Below are 16130 nucleotides of genomic sequence, written 5' to 3'. Positions count from 1 at the left end.
TCCTTTAAAAATAAAGAAACACGTATTTTTGTTTTCGGATAAAGAACTTAGATGGGCGTGTTGGTAGGACTGCTCTATGGGCTGAATTCTTTTTATGGGGATACTTATGTATATCTCAAAACCTGAAGATGTTACAGATGTGGGAAAAATTATTTTGAATCTCCTTTAAAAATAAAGGCAGTATTCGGGAGATAGTAGGTTCGAACCCCACTGTCAGCAGCTCTGAAAATGGTTTTCCGTGGTTTCCCATTTTCACACCAGGCAAATGCTGGGGCTGTACCTTAATTAAGGCCACGGTCGCTTCCTTCCCACTCCTAGCCCTTCCCTGTCCCATCGTCGCCATAAGACCTATCTGTGTCGGTGCGACGTAAAGCAACTAGAAAAAAAAAAGAAAGAAAGAAGTATTAATTTTTTCGACTTGAGGGAAGACCGTTTCTCACATTTGCAGTTCTATGTCGCATGGTCGTCTTAGCCCCAAAAGGTAAACTCGTGTCCTCATCCTGAGGTAGTGCAGCTCTTTTCAGGCACACCCCCAATGGAGGTGAGCTGCATGTACCATTTCTACCACACACCAGCCCTCCTGCCATTCTTAAGTTTCTGGCAGTACCGGGAATCGAACCCGGGCCCCCGAGGACGGCAGCTAATCACACTAACCATTACGCTACAGAGGCGGACGCCCCAAAAGGTAATACCACAAACATGTCTTAAAAATAATTTCTGCGGTAAATGAAACTCAATTTTTGGGCGAGTTTTTATATTTTAGGAATTTTCTGATAATGTCTTAGAACAATACCGTGGAACGATTACTTTGATCAAATTACGAAATCCACGCGAGCGAAGCCTCAGGTAATTGCTAGTTATCTATATATTAAAATTTTTATGAAAACTAAAGTCAGTCACTCCGGCCATTCTATCGGGTCTATTTCCTTCATTTTTTGAACTGAAAGGTATTCATGCACATATTTGTCACCAGGTACTATAAATCACTTAACTTCCGCCTTCCTCAAATTATTTGATTTTTCAGTTTTTTGTCTCTTTGAAGCAATCATATCTTTGGTTCTAATTGAGGTACGGAGTTCGTTTTGGCCTAACAACACTCAATGGATCAAACTCTTTCATTTCAGCTCTTAACTATTCAAATTGGTTAATTTTGAGGAAAGTTATGAGTGCATATTCAATTTGACGTCTCATTTCTTCAACATTTTTTCTCATTGAAGCAATCGTATTTTTCGTTCTAATTGATGTACGCAGTTCGTTTTGGTCTCAAAACACTCCTCAGTGGATCAAGCGATTTGTTTTGAGATAATAACTACTTAAATAGGTAGATTCTGAGAAAAGTTATGAGTACATTTGTCGAAGGACTTTTTAACAGTTCGGCACGTAGTTGACATAATATTACATTCTATTACCACAGAAGATCATGTGCTTTATTTCATTAACTCGAAACTTCGCAAATACATCGGTGATGGTAGTAACGAACAACACCATACTTTGTACATTGCGGGCGGAGCCAGCGGGAAACTGCTAGTTAGCCTTAACTGCCTCGTATTTCGTGAAATCGCGCAGATTTTCATTCATTGAGACTGAATGTCTATTTCCTTCTCTCTGTTTCTTTAACATCAGTTTTATAATTCACGAAACAAGTAATTATTTTATTGTATTTATTTTACGTATTTAATCGTACTAATCTTACATGTCAAAATAGCAGCTTGTGAGTGCTTTCAATTCTTCTATACTATAAGAACACATTCCTTCTGAAATTCTCTGCTGAAAAAGGACAAACGCTACAAAGGTCTGGAATAAAGAGCGCATATTAATTACAAGAGACGCTTCTACTCAGGTGGAATGGGGTGATAATGGCTCTTTTGTTTCATTCTTTTGTAAGTCAGTTAAAGACTACAGAAAAAGAAGCAAGTAGATCTGGAAAGTGTCTCATTTACATCTTCAAACAAGTAAAGAGAAGAGAGCCAGGCCTTGGTATCTGAATACCGTAGCATAGGATTGACGGTAGCAACAATTGGATGGTACTTTCTTCTCGAGGGTACAGTTGCATTGAAAATATTCCGAGGTGTTAGAGTAATACCTGATCAGACATTTACCGTGTGTTACGAAGATAACTGTACAGCCAAAACTTCCGTTCGTAAATATTGTTCCAATGTTGCAGGAATATAAAAACATTTACCTAAATTCCGGAACGCCTTATGAGAAGAACTATGGGAGAAAAGGGTACGGTACCTAAAGTTGATTAACTGCATGTCGGGCACGCAACTGTAGTTAGTGTCAGGGTTGTTGCTGTCGACGTCTTTTAACGTTCGTAAAATGAGACTATTTAAACGATCAGCTCAATTTACGTTTGTGAAAATAATGTTGTTAGTTTTCCGTCCAACTAACTACCTTTAAGGTTTTCGGAGACGCGAAGCTGCCAGAATTTTGTCATACAGAACTTAATTGACGTGCCGGTAAATATATAGAGACAACGCTGGTATAGTTCAGCACTTTCAAATATCAGCGGACTGAACTGAGATCGAACTTGCCAACTTGGCCTCATAAAGTCACTCATTTGTGTGGAGAGAGAGTCGAATTTTATTTATCGTGCTGCTTTTAGTGCAGTGCGGCTCCGTGGTGTAGGGGTAGCGTGCTTGCCTCTTACCCAGAGGCCGCGGGTTTGATTCCCGGCCAGGTCAGGGACTTTTACCTGGACCTGACGGCTGCTTCGAAGTCCACTCAGCCTACGTGATTAGAATTGAGGAGCTATCTGATTGTGAGACAACGGTCTCGGTCTAGAAAGCCAAGAATAACGGCCGAGAGGTTTCGTCGTGTTGACCACACGACACCTCGTAATCTGCAGGCCTTCGGGCTGAGCAGCGAACGCCTGGTAGGCCAAGGTCCTTCAAGGGCTGTAGTGCCGTGGGGTTTGGTTTGGTTTGGTTTGGTTTTAGTGCAGTGGGTGTCTGAGGACATCTTCGGCTCACCTGGTGCAGGTCTTCCTCTTTAACTCCCATGGGCAACCTGCGCGTCTGGATGTGGGATGATGATGATGATGATGGGGAATGGAGAGAGTGAAACGTGGTGTCGGCGAATAGATTACTCCTGCGAGTAACACCAAGTGAACTGCTCGAGGCTTAAGGGACGAATCGCTATCAAGAGCATCATTTGCCCTCACTCCACATGAACACTGCAGAGAGGTTTGAAATTGAATCGAGGCTTTTGGCACGCAATCTTGTTAATACAAATTGTACAACACCACCTCTTATACTCTGCCGGCTAACATACTGATGTTGACATTTTTTCGACCAACAGGACTCGAACCGTCCAACTACGGTGTCAGACCATTTAGACTTAACGCCTTAATGATCATGGCCATCAGGTCAGATAACACTGCGTTAAAAATGTTTAACTTTATCTTCTTTCCTGAGAAACTTGTTGTGAATATGAAAATATTGCTGTCACTGATAAGTAAGGCCCGGATTTAAAAAAAATGCATATGCGTATATGCAAATGCATATTTTGAACGTTGCGCATATTTTGAGCGTTAGTGCATATAGAGACACATTTTTCTCCTATGTGTGATCGATTATCTAAGATTTCTGAACGAAATGACAGATCTAATGAACTCTGTATGTTGTACATCCCATGGCAACATAAGAAGCATTCCCTGATCAAGGAACAAGCTTTCAGTGTCGCAATATAAGCAGGTGGACTGATAATGACGCTTTTCACAATAGCTATTTTCTTCCTTCTGACATTCCTCTTTCCTTCTCCTTACAGTAGCTTCCCGAGGTTTGCTTAAATAAGTGCGTTCATCTGTTAACTTGCTCTTCGTCTACTGCAGTGTCTCACCACATTAAACTAAAAATGACTAAAGATTTTGCCAGAAGAATATTCCGAGCAGTCAGTCCCAGTATTCAAGTATTACCCACCTGTTTTCGTCGACGTAGAATGATCATTTTCAGCGTATAAATTAATTCTGGCCGACAACAGAAAGTTATTGACTGCCGAAAACATTGAAAAACTGCTGAAACCTACTAACATGCATCATTTTGCAAGGAACTGAACATGTTTATCAATTTAACACTGAATTAAAACTAAATCTGAAAAGTGTATTTCGTTTTATTTTTTGTGCATATTTTCGGGCATTTTTACAACATTTTTAGTGCATATGAGCATGCATATTTTCGGAGTTTTTAGTGCCTATATAACCGGGCTCTACTAATAAGTGATAACTGCTGTGAAATACTTTCTTTTCCTATCAGACTTAGTTTGTAAGAAACAGCACAAATCAATTTTTTTTTTTGCATTTGCTTTACGTCCACCAACACAGACAGGTCTTATAATGACGATGGGATAGGAAAGGCCTAGGTGTGGAAAGGAAGCGGCCGTGGCCTTAATTACCTTAAGGTACAGCCTTAACGAACATGGCCATCAGACCTGGTGTGAAAATGGAAACCCACGGAAACAATCTTCAGGGCTGTCGACAGTGGGGTTCGAACCCACTGATTTTTCTCAAAATTTGAATCTGAGCCAGAAAAACAAATTACACTTCCAAATTCACTGCAGAACATTCTTATAGAAATACCTATTATTTCCCGGGAAAAAACCGTGTCACTCAATGTAATCGCTGATAAATTGGAGGATGTCATGGTGTGTATAGCTGCAAACAATGGGGCTTAGATTAAGTCTATGTGTCCCAGTACGGGTAATACTGTACTGTCCTAATAATCCATGTGAATGCATACGTTTGAGGGAGGAGGCGATGGGAACATCACTCTGGTTAGAAGCTGTTAGCGGCGTGATTTGAACCTCGAATCTTCCGAATGGTTCATATCCTCAGTCTTGTCGTGATGTATGAGTTTAGTGCTCAGCAACGAAAATTGGGGAAGCACGATAGGTTTGACTTCCACGGCTGGCGTCACGATGAATATGGAAGAAATTTTCCACGCTTGTAGGCCGTGGTCCAACTCGTGAATATCTATTGTCCGAGGGCAAGTTCGCGAGTAACTACAAGGCTAACAGTTACGGTAGCGTGATGACGCTAAGAGGAATCGGGAAGATTTTGAACAATGCGTCACCACATGGGAGGTAGATGAGAGATACAATTAGCTGTCTGACCTAGGTACTTTGAGAGGGAGAAATTTGTAGTAGGAGAAGCCACGTGACTGTGCAAGGTGATATAAGGGCTTTCATTCCTTGGAGAGGTGACTTATACTCGTTATTTACTGATGGCTTCTTCTTGACTTGTACTTGACGTGTTCTGCTAGTCATTTGGTCTGTTGCCATGGTTAATAAACTGCAAGTCTAATTGCACATAAACTGTTAGAACAAGTTAATACTGTGCCTTGTAACGCCAGTATGAACACAAGTCCGGTCAACTGTAAACATTATAAGCAGGGCGAGAGAAATCATTGCAGGAAACAGTACGCCTAACTGTAACAGGCGCTGGATCTGGCTAGCCTTAGGTAGCATTAGGGAACCAACAGGAAACTAGGTCGTCAGGACTGGCTCTGCTACTGGGTTTGCTTACATAACTGGAATACTGTGCGAGCGACATCGTAGGGATCATTGATATCAAAATCCAAAAGGAAGTTTTAGCAGCCGTCCTGAGGCTAACCTAAGGGTTAAGGGTACGCTAACACGAGCCTGTAGGTGCAATACAGCACTTCGAAGATGGCGCTATATCTTACGACGAGATTTTAATTCAAGCAAATGGCAGTAGCTTCTTCTTCATTTTATTTCACGTTCCTTTAAATTTTAATTCTATTCTAACGTCAAATTTCACAATGTCTTATTTATATTCAAGTTATATAACTTTTTTCGTTATAAAATGCAGTCAGTTGGTTATTTCTAGTAGAGCGGCCTGAATTAATCCAAAATGTGGAAATCTAACCACATTATTCCTCCTCCAAAACCTGTGTTATGGTATGTGGTCGACCCCACAGGTCATTAATTACTAAGATTCATGCTCTACCTAATTGCCACGTTTATTAGGACTGGCGCCCAATAATATATAAAGTATTCAAACATCTGCTTCATGGGTAACAATTGATTTAATAACAGTGTATTCAGTGTTAAATACTAATCATGACCAATTCGATTTATGTATATGAGGATACAGTGTAGCTAATAAGTTAGTGTATCTTCGTGATCACTACAATTTATGACTGTAGATTTTATGGAACGTCAAAGAATATTATTCAGTAGAAAAGGGCGTGTTTAAATGATTCCTAAGTAAATCAAACGCATTATATTACTGATAAATGCATTATTTAACCTGTTTCCAGAAGCGTGCTGAACTAGGAGTTAATATCTTTGCTATCATGGAGTTCATTGGTGACTCTTGCATATGAAGGGACTACGATTAGGAAGATAGTATTAATTATGTAAGAATAGAAAGTATGAAATAAAAAAGTGATAGCTGTCGAGGGTGAATGTTGAATCCACTGTACTACTTACCAAAAACAAGCATATAGTCCGTTCCATATAACTGGTTCAGTCAATAGGTATGGAACTAGGAATGGATCTATAGCAATGAGAAATGGTTGGAATATCGTGTTTCTGCAGTGAATGTGACAGGGGTACCTGGAGATGCAGGGCAAAACCATCTCCATCTCCGCTTTTGTCTACACAAATTTAACATGCAGTGTACACGCCATTGTAAGCTGATGTATAATCATCTGAGCCACAGACACGCATCTTAACACTTCAGTTCACAGCGAAATATTTAATCCTAATCGAATATCAAACTCAGAGCTATCTGATTAAAATCGACAGGCAAATTTTGCACACCAATCTAATAGAAATTTTTACATGAAAGTTCCACTTTTCTGAACTCAGGATGTCTTATTAATTACGTGGAGTAAACAGGCATGACAGTAGCGACAATGAGTGCATGAATAAACAAATTGTAACAGTGGCAGTAGTATGTTCACAAAGGTGAGGTGCAGGTCATCTCGTACGTTAGAGCGACATGAATGTATACACCTGCTTTCGTATTTGGTGAGAACCAAAGATGGAAAAAGCTGAAAGTGCCAGAAACATGTTTTCGAATAAACGCCAATAATAGAGTTCTCGACCACAATGGCAAATTCACCCTTCTGTACAAAAGGAGACCAGGAATTAATGTTTACCTATAGCCTTTGAGGTACAAATATACCACATACAATACATTTTGTATAATTACATAACAATATTCAGCTTCTATAAATTTCATTTCTACAGGGCAAGTTGGCCGTACGGTTAAGAGCACGGATCTGTGAGGTTTCATCCGGGAGATAGCGGGTTCGATCTCCACTGTCGGCAGCCCTGAAGATGATTTTCCATGGTTACTCATTTTCACACCAGGCAAATGCTGGGGCTGTACCTTAATTAAGGCAATGGCCGCCTCCTTCCCACTCCTAGGCCTTTCCTATCCCATCGTCACCATAAGACCTATCTGTGTCGATGCGACGTAAAGCAAACTGCAATTTCATTTCTTTAATTGAATGGCTCAGAAATGAGAAAATACCTGGGTGATAGCGTACTGACACAATGGACAGGACAGAAGAATTGCAGCGCGAGACTCTGGCACGTTCACCCTTCCCCAACAAACTCAGCTGGGTACATTGGGCTCTGGCTCTACCTGTTGAACTTTCTACCAACTAAACTAATGACCTTAGACACATGCATAAGTTACCACCATATGCGTCATGGCTAATACATCCCCTTTTTACCAAAAACCCACATTTTTCATATTTCGGCACTTTCACCCTTTTCCACCTTTGGTCCTCAATTGAGGAATATAGGTCTTTCATGAGAATATCAGAATCGCCCATAAAAGGTATGAGTAGCATGGAGAGATGTAGGTGGTTACAGTACCTTTATAGTATTTAGTATTTTAAGGTAAAATACATAGAAAGAGAAGAGACAACAATGCTATTTATAAATATAAGTTTGAGGAGGCAATTAATTCATTCACTGAGACTTAATCTGAAGGGCATTACAACATATATACCGGGGGAGTTGGCCGTGCGGTTAGGGGCGGGTTTTCCGTGGTTTCCCATTTTCACACCAAGCAAATGCTGGGGCTGTACCTTCACTAAGGCCACGGCCGCTTCCTTCCCATTCCTAAGCCTTTCCTGTGCCATCGTCGCCATAATAGCTATCTGTGTCTGTGCGACGTAAAGCAAATAGCAAGAAAGGAAGAATGTGTGTGTGTATGTATGTGAATATTTTCCTCACCTTTCTTTCTCTCGTCATCCGATGACGAACAGTAACACGAGATATCCATATCGGAAATTTAGACCATTTTTATTCATTAACTTCTACGTGCCAATTTTACATTATCACGTGAGTACAATTAATGGCAGTTTATATAATGGTGTACTCTCATAATTATTGTACAGCTATTATTATTATTATTATTATTATTATTATTATTATTATTATTATTATTATTATTATTATTATTATTATTATTATTATTACTATTATATTGATTATACAGCCGCAAACTGGAGCAAGTGTAAAAGAGTGATTTGAGTCATTCCGAGAATACAGGAGTATATGAGTTCTCAAGTTGTTCACTCAGAATAAAGTACATGTCAGTTCTAAGAAGATACATCTCTATTGCACAGTATACACTAGTTTCACGATACATTTTATTCACAAACGATAACTGAACATTGTATTCTGGCTTCAATTACACAGTATTCATTATATTCCACCTGCACATCCGAGCTCTTCATTACCATATCCAGAAAATTATTCGTTTTTAATCCGAAAACGTGCACTCACTATTCCGGTGTGTGGGTTAAAATCTCTCTTTGTTGATAGAAGCTTTGTATGTAACCGAACATCAAACGATAGTCACAACATTTTGAATTAATCATATGGTATTTATTTTATTTTTATTGAATAATATAACACAAATTGAAAACGCATTGTAATGCACGTTGTAGTGAATATTATAGTATAATTGAACTAATATTTCAGCGTACTATGTAGAGAGAAGTAATATAATAAGAAAGCTGTGTTTATAATCATGCTCAGTACGCTCTATAACATATTAACTGGGTACTTTAATTTCGAAGAACATAGGCTCTAACCAGAAATTTCAGGATATTAAATTAAAATATCTGATAAAAAATCCCGGCCTAGAAAGCCGATTAATGGCCGTGAAGTCGCGCCGCACTGATCATGCATCACCCCCTAATCTGCAGGCCTTCACGCTGAGCAGCGGTCACTTAGGAGCCCAAGGCCCATCTAGGCTGTAGCACCATTGGGATTTCTGTATAGTTAAAGTAAGATGTAGGCTTAGCTGTCGCGACACTACTAAAATCGTGGAATCATGAGAATATCAATCAATCAATACTGATCTGCATTTAGGGCAGTCGCCCAGGTGGCAGATTCCCTATCTGTTGCTTTCCTAGCCTTTTCCGAAATGATTTCAAAGAAATTGGAAATTTATTGAACATCTCCCTAAAAGAAGGCACTTTTCTCCTCACGAAAATCAGGTGATCATGAATATTTCTCTCAGTCATGGCCATCCATCAACAGCTGCTAATTTCAGATGACCGCCTGCCATAAGACATAGCCTAAACAGGAGGCTGTGGATTTATGTATTAGTTCTACAGATGTGTACCGTAAGAGGGAGAGCATTGGCCTGCATGTTAGTACTGCGAGGTCGACTTGATGAAGCGGAGATCTAGTTGGCCGGGGTAGTATACTACGTGCCTTCTATTTCAACACAGTCCACTTATACAAATCTACAGCCTGTACACCTCTCAAGGGCACTGTTTCTAGATAAAACATTATGTGATGTCACTTCCGCTACACATTTGTCGCCTCACGTCACATAACGTCCCCCAAATTTTTTAAAGACCCCTATACCTAACACATATTCGTGTCAAAAGGTATATAGGATGAATCATCTATGGAAAAAAGCAAGCACGCTATTCTTAAGGTCATAAAGAAGATAATAAAGCCAAAATTTATAGTCCAATTGACTACCGTTTTTGTACTACAACTGGAAGCTTTTGTGAATACAATTATAAAGTAGTGAAACCTACACTTTCCCAGTTCAAATAAATAGAATGTACTGCAGAAGAGATGATTTATTAAAAACAGGATACTGTACAGTTAAATAGAAACTCCATAATATGTAGCGTACACTTTGAAGACGCTTCTTTGTATATTTTCTAAGAAATAAATTTCAAAAAGAAAAGGAAAGGAAAGAAGGGAAAAGAAAAGCTATCACAAAGAGCGACAGTGAAACTTGGCTAGTAAGTTATTGTCTATCCCACAGTTCCATTTCTTGATATGGGGTCGGGGATTAGGTGAGATGAATTTATATGAGATGTTTTTTACGACCGAATGCCATTCCTGACGCCAACATGAGTTGAGGAGCTAATGAAGATGAAATGAATGAAGGTGAAAGAAATTGGGCAAGGAGGTGTAAGGAATCGACTGTGGCATACGAATAGAACTCTCCCGGCATTTGACAAGAAGACACAACACTAGAGAGTAAAACAAAGATAAAACTGATGAACAAGTTAATATTGTTATTTTATTCTTCTAATTATTATTATTATTATTATTATTATTATTATTATTATTATTATTATTATTATTATTATTATTATTTTAATGTGGTTATAAGTGGTTCATGGTATGGGTTACAGTACAGTAGACATGTCCTTGTTAGCGAACCCTGGGCAACGGCTGAGTGGCCTAGTAAGTGGTCCAGAGAGTCGAGACACCAGTTGCTATGGAATGGGAGTGGGCATCTCGAACATATTCTGGATCATGACCTTCTTTGTGCTCATGCGGCTGGGACTACGCAATCCACTGGTGGTCCCTAACCCGTTAGAGGAGTGATCCTCAATTAGACTATGTGTAAGTAAGGGTAGCATCCTGCTTCATAGAATTTTTCATTGAGCACTCTCAGAACGTTTTAAGCAAGCCTCGGACCTATGAGAGTAACGGAGTCCCACTCCAGTTTGACAGGCAAGGGACTCCTTGGAAACTAAATTGATGTCAGTAGGTAAGAAATCCAAGAGAATGAATGTCCGATTGGGAACACAAAGCTGGAACAGGTATATAATTTCAAGTATTTAGGATGTGTGTTCTCCCAGGACGGTAGTATAGTAAGTGAGATTGATTCAAGGTGCAGTAAAGCTAATACAGTGAACTCGCAGTTGCGATCAACAGTGTTCTGTAAGAAGGAAGTCAGCTCCCAGCCTGAACTATCATTACATCGGTCTGTTTTCAGACCAACTGTGCTATATGAGAGTGAAAGCTGGATGAATTCAGAATATCTTACTTATAAGTTAGAAGTAACAGACATGAAAGTACTGGTATAAACTGGTGGGAACAATGGCAGGAGGGTACCCGGAATGAGGAAATAAGTTAGGAATGAACTCGATGGACGAAGCTGTACGTATAAACTGGCTTCTATGGTGGGGTCATGTGAGGCAAATAAAGGAGGAGAGGTTACCTAGGAATATGATGGACTCTGATATGGAGGGTAAGAGGGTTAGAGGTAGACCAAGACGACGATGGTTAGACTCAGTTTCCAACGATTTAAAGACAAGAGATATAGAAATAAACGATGCCACAGAACTAGTTACAAATAGAGAATTGTAGCGGCGATTAGTAAATTCACAGAGGCTTGCAGAATGAACGCTGAAAGGCATGTTGTTGTTGTTGTTGTTGTTGTTGTTGTTGTTGTTTGAGTCATAAGTCCATAGACTGGTTTGATACAGCTCTCACCAGTCTATCATGAAGACGTATGTATGAAGTTTTATTATTATTATTATTATTATTATTATTATTATTATTATTAATATCATTACTACTTTCGGCTCCATGGCTAAATGGAATGGTTAGCGTACTGGCCTGTGGTCCAGAGGGTCCTGGGTTTGATTCCCTGCCGGGTCGGAGATTTTAACCTTAAAAGGTTAATTCCCTTGGCTCGGGGACTGGAATTTTGTGCTATCCACAACATCCCACGCAACTCACACACCACACATAACACTGTACTCCACCACAATAACACGCATTTACATACTCATGGAAGATGCCGCCCACCCTCATCGGAGTTTCTGCCTTACAAGGGCTGCACACGGCTAGAAATAGCCACACGAAGTTATTTTTATTATTATTTTATTATTATTATTATTATTATTATTATTATGATTATTATTATTATTATTATTATTATTATTATTATTATTATTATTATTATTATTATTATTACCGAAATATTGTGGTTTACAGAGGCGAAAGAACTAGCTTGTTAGCTTGGGTAGCAATGTTGGAAAAATCAGAATAATCAATTAATAACCAATTAATAACCTGAGCTTGAAGCTCCCTAATTACAAATTTTACATAAGCGCTACTGCTCCTTTCAACCAACAGCCACGGAGACGGATCTCCCAATTTCTTTAACACCAATAGGAAGAGCATCTTTGCTCTACAAATTTACACCTTCCAGGCCTAGCAAAATTAAACAGTATTCGATGTCTTAACTGCCCAACAGTCTGATATCCTTAACATGAAATGAATGAAATAGAGTTTAACAGAGGTAACAAGTGGCCTTTGGTAAAAACAAAAGGTTAAAGTTACTGGCCGAAAACCGAAAGGATAAGGAGGCAAACCCTTGCACTCCTTGAAAATTACATGAAATACATAAAAACCCTATTTGGGCTTATGGCCCAGACGTTAGAGTGGCTAAGCTTATACTACGGAGGTGACTACTTGGAGAAAAATATTTAAGGTACAGAAGTTACAATATATATTTTAAAGGTTACAAAATCATAATCACCTCAATATCAAGGTGAGAGGAATACAAGAGGGTACCTCACTCTCTATTCACTGATTTCTGTTAAGTTCTTTAGACTTGTTTGAAATTTACATTTAAAGTTTGAAATTTATATTTGAGAAAAAAAAATTGCATTACTAAACATTTGAAAACTTCCCTTCGAGCTAGCTTTCAAAGACTATTACACTGTTAATCAGAATCTGCCATTACCTTGAGCTGGTGGACTTCCCTCAGATGGACGAGGCAGCCCCAGTCTCCGTTACGAACACACTGTACACTGGAGCGATCACCAAGACAACACGACCGGAAATGTCACAGCTTTTATAGCGGAGAGGAAGGTACCAGAAAACTCCGGGCACCCCAATTTTCATTGGACGATCAAATAAACATCAAACTCCGTGATTGGTTGCTTAAATACATGTACACATTTTCTCATTGGCCAACATCTTAAGTTGGCGGGAAGATATAGAAGTGTTGATAACTTTTGAACATCAAAAACAAACTATAACCAATTCAGTTTAGGAAACCTTAACATTAACACACAAAATGTATCTTGAATTTTAATAGTTCATCTTCTCCCCAGAGGGCGGAACATAAGTTGATATTAGCGACATCTGTCGATAAAAGTTCAAACAATTTCCAAAATGAATTTCAGATTTCCTGATCTAGATGGCTTTCTACAAGGCGTTAGTTTAAAATGCACGGGGTGGGCGGCACAATTATTATTACTATTATTATTATTATTATTATTATTATTATTATTATTATTATTATTATTATTATTATTATTATCATTTAACTGTATACTAATTTATGGTCCAGGGCCTCATTAAAATCTATTGAGTCAACCTAACTGGAATGAAAACTGAATTAAGTGTATACACACTATTTATGTTTTCTTTTTCAAGTAATTTCTAAATGTATCTATTTAAAAATTATTTTTGACGGACTGAAGAACCTGACATTTCTAAATTATTAGAGTCGAAATTGAAAATAAATGGCTTCAAAAGTCATAGATCACAATTTTATGTGGTAAGAATTTACACATTCCGCCTCTGTGGTTTAGACCCGTGTTCGATTCCCTGCGCTGCCATGCAATTTGGCAAAGTGTTACGAGAGCTGCGACGTGGTCCACTCAGCCTCGATAGGTAAACTGAGTAGAGGGGTGTTCGATTCCCTCTTCAGCCATATTCGAGGTGGTTTTCCGTGGTTTCCCACTTCTCCTCCAGGCAAATGTCGGGATGGCACCTCACTTAAACCCACGGCCGCTTCTTCCTTGTCTATCCCTTCCAGTCTTACAATCCCTCCCCCACAAGACCCCTGTTCTGCATAGCAGGTGGGGCCTCCTGGGCGAGGTACTGGTCATTCTCCACATTTGTATCTCCCGACCCAAGGTCTCGCGCTCCAGGACGGTTGAGACGGTTGAGGTGGGATCTCTCGCTGGTTCGGAGGGAAACTCTAAACCTGGAGAGTAAACGGATTAAGAAAGAAGGAAAGAAAGAAAGAAAGAAAGAAAGAAAGAAAGAATGAAAGATTTTATACAATGGTTTAACACAGCACATGACAATTCAAGTGGATTTAAGTGTTTGTAGTCAAAGAATTCAAAACTATGGTATTATGTCTATTTTTGAAGTATTAATGCTCATAATGGTATGCAAAATACACTGAGTGGCCAAATGTCACGGGGAGGGGTGTTCCGTTAGAAAATGTGTCATGTATCACTCTTGAGCGCTGCGACCAGCTGCGGCGTACCTGAGCAGTCTGTCACAGACACCAGTGTCGTGGAGATGGCAACACGTCGCGAGTTAGCCGACTTTGAACTTGGGACGATCATCGGCGCACGGTGCGTGGGTCATAGCATTGCGGAGATTACTCGCGAATTCGGGTTTCTGAGGTCAACAGTGTCGAGAGTGGATCTTCAATACCGCAGAGAGAATGTTACCACCCGCGTAAACCGCCGCACGGGAAGACCACAGGTGTTTAACGACCATACATCACGTCGCCCCCACAGAACCATACCGGGCGCTCGACGGGCTACTGTGAGCCAGATCACCGTCCAGTTGAATGTTAGGAGTGAAGAACCCATGCTTATCTTTACATAACCGAACGCGCATGCCTTCTTCTGTCAGAGCTGTGACGTAACAGCGTGGGTGATTTGAAATACGGACTGCTGGCTAAGGGTGCATGACGTTATAACCTAACGTGTGTCCATTCTTTGTCCCGTTTCTCTACGGTGTTGGGTTTGTGGTGAGATTAATCTATTTAGATGGATTTTTTATAACCGATGCCCTTCCTGCCTCGTGGATTGTTTCACATTATTTCCTTATTTTCAAAACAGTCACATGCTAGGCTCGTGTCGTATAATTAAGGCCGCAATCACTACCTTCTCAGTCTCAGGCTTGTCTTATTCCAATCATTCACCACAGCGAATTCATCTACAATTAGCCTACTGTCGCATATGCAGTAATCTGCCTTACACTTTATTATGTAGATACGATCATGAATTGGAGATAGTTTGAAGATTATCGTCATTCTACTGCAATAGCAAGAAACATTATACCTAATACTGCATCAATCGGGCCCTCGGATCAACTTAGTTTGCCGTGCGTGGAATTTGTTCCACAGAGTAATCATAAAGCATTACTGTTGTTTAGTCCGGCTCCATGGCTAACTGGTTAGCGTGCTGGCGTTATGTCGAGAGGATCCCGAGTCGATTCCCAGCCCGGTCGGGGATTTTAACCTTAATTGGTTAATTCCAATGGCTCGGGGGGTGGGCAGGTTTCATATGTGTGTGTGAGTGTAGCATATTCAGGATTATAAATCATCCTGGGTAGGGCCCTCATCTTCAAAAACAGACGGATGGTATAATAGGCCGCTACGAGGAAAAAACCCGCACCAGGCCTCTATGGAGACCATACGCCATTATGTTATAATATACTGTTGTTTAACTTATGCTAATTCAAAAATTAATGTAAAATAAAGGATTCCTCTTATTTAAGGAATATATGACAATAAATACGAATTACAAGTAAGCATAACAATGAAGTGAAATATGTGATAATATTTCATCTTACGATGAGAAGGGAAACTTTTGGAACGCAGTCGAATTTTCGTCAACTGATTCTGAACTTCCAGAATTGTGTTCATTGCCTTGTAATACATCAACAATGTTTACCTATTCTTCTTCTTCTTCGTCGTTATCTCGTTATGTTGATTAGAGTGTACATCCAGTGATATAGACTATTTCGAATTACCGAGCGAGTTGGCCGTGCGGTTAGCGGTGCACAGCTGTGAGCTTGCATCCGGGAGAAATGTAGGTTCGAGCCCCACTGTC

The 16130-nt window shown here is 39.7% G+C and overlaps 1 protein-coding gene across 1 annotated transcript in view; it reads left to right on the top strand.

Annotated features, from left to right (window-relative positions):
• Positions 1-16130, top strand: part of LOC136864162 (uncharacterized) — a 1211188-nt gene that overhangs the window by 1143022 nt on the left and 52036 nt on the right. The gene's annotated exons all lie outside the window — the stretch shown is intronic.

Source organism: Anabrus simplex, chromosome 2 (assembly GCF_040414725.1).
Source record: "Anabrus simplex isolate iqAnaSimp1 chromosome 2, ASM4041472v1, whole genome shotgun sequence".
Taxonomy (NCBI): domain Eukaryota; kingdom Metazoa; phylum Arthropoda; class Insecta; order Orthoptera; family Tettigoniidae; genus Anabrus; species Anabrus simplex.
The sequence above is the reverse complement of the archived record's forward strand: the minus strand, read 5'-3'. Positions and strand labels throughout refer to the sequence as shown.